Source organism: Manacus vitellinus, unplaced genomic scaffold, assembly GCF_001715985.3.
Source record: "Manacus vitellinus isolate BGI_N305 unplaced genomic scaffold, ASM171598v3 scaffold_78_pilon, whole genome shotgun sequence".
Lineage (NCBI taxonomy): Eukaryota > Metazoa > Chordata > Aves > Passeriformes > Pipridae > Manacus > Manacus vitellinus.
In genome coordinates, this window is record NW_021940807.1 from 909982 (window position 1) to 912014 (window position 2033).

Below are 2033 nucleotides of genomic sequence, written 5' to 3' on the forward strand. Positions count from 1 at the left end.
GAATACCCCAAGAAGCTGGAAATGTGTTGGAATGTGAGTGTTAATTCCTCCTGAAATCAGGAGCTCCCTGGGCAGGAAAGGACAGGACATGTGACCTCATTCCTGCTGGGGAAGTTCTGGTCTTCTCCAGAAAGGAGGCATTAAGTGATTTGGGGATTTTAATCAAGTGACTCCTTGAAAAAATCAGTTTCTAAGCTGAAAAAATAGATATTTATGCTCTCCAATGCCTCATTATTCCAGAAGTGGAAGAATGTTGATGAAACGCTTTGGAATTGTGGAATTGGGTTGGAGGGACCTTAAAGCTCATCCAGTCCCAACCCTGGGACAGGGACAACTCCCACTGTCCCAGGATGCTCCAACCTGGCCTTGGACACTTCTAGGGATCCAGGGGCAGCCACAGCTTCTCTGGGAATTTCTTCCAGCTCTCAGAACTCCAAATCCTCTTCTTGGAGACGCCCCTGGGAGCAAATCTTCCTGCAGAGACACCCTTGCTTTGATTCAGACAAAACATTTCCCATATTCACTTTTGTTACACTATCACAGGGCCAAAAAACCATTGCCAAGTTGTGCAGAACTTCATTTTTCCTGGAGTTTCGAGTTTTTTAGTGAACAATAATCCCACATCCCTGTTTGGGGTTGAAATGCAGCAGTTGGTGATTAAAAAAAAGCACATTCTCAGCACCCACGAACAGTTCTTATCTTTCCTGGATCAAAGTGTCTCTGCCTGGGTTAAATTGGGGCAAAGGGTCACTTTGCCTGTTTTGTGGGAATCTTCAAAAGCTCCTTTCATTTTGGGAGAAAAAGCCTGGAGTTGTTTGTGGTGATTTCCCACAAAACAGAACCGTGAAGTTTGGATTTGAAAGGAGAGATCCTGATCTTTCCGAGGGATCCTCTGACTTTTCCAGGGATCATTCCCTGCCAGTACTTTTTAGCCCTTCCTGAGACTGCCCATTGATTTTTCTGTAGAACAAAACAACCCTTTTCCCCCCCCCCATCCACCACAGCCAGCTTTAATCCTTTAAACTTCATATTCCAGAGAGCAGGGAGGATGAAATGATTCAATAAATCAAGATTTGATCCGTCAGTGTCTCGTTCCTGAGGCTGCAGAAAACAGGATCAGTGAGTTTGTACATCTTCCTTTAACAGATAAATTAATTCCACGTCCATTATGAAGTTGTCAGGGAGCTGTTTGGCCAAAAAAAACACGAGGAGCCCTTGATATCAAAAAAAATATTGTGGAGATTTGTGCACTCAGAGCAATCTTATAAAAAAAAAATCAGTGAAGTAACAGGGGAAGGTAGTTTAATATAAATGGGGTTTTATCTGTCCTTAGAAAGTATGTCCCTGCTGTATTTATTGCTTTACAGCTGCTGAGACACATAACAGAGTCGTTATCTTATCTAAATTTAGCCCCCAGACACGTTAGCCAGCTGGAATCTCAGCTATTTCAGGGATCAGCCTGGACAAATTTTGTTTGATATGTGCTTTAGATAAACCAAATGTTCCCAGAGATGATTCCTGGTTTTTATTCAGAGCAGCAAAGGGAGGAGTGAACCCACTGGGGCAGTTCCCGGGCACTGGATTCGGAGCTGATGATCCGGAAAAGGAGTTTGGTTCAGCCCAACAAAGGCTCATTTCCCTCCCTGCACTCCCCAAAAATGTCCAGGTTTTTTCCCACCAAAGGAATAAACCAGCAGGACTTGCTCCTCTTTCCACAGGGGAGCAGAAGAGGAGAGAAATCCATGGAGTAAAATCCAAGGAAGGTGAGGAATGGGAGTTATGCAAGAGCCCTTGGTGGACATCTGTGGGAGTGGGGCTGGAAAGAGCAGCTCCAACTGGGAATGTCACTGGTGTCTGATTAAACTCCAACTGGGAATGTCCCCGGTGTCTAATTAACCTGCTGTGTGTACATTGTTAATGAGGGGGAATTAACAAGGATCTCTTGGCTTTTCCAAGGCCTTGCACCCGGGTTGGGGCGGCCCCTGGAGCGACCCAGGCTGTGGGAGGGAGGGATTGGGAGCAACCCTGTGGAG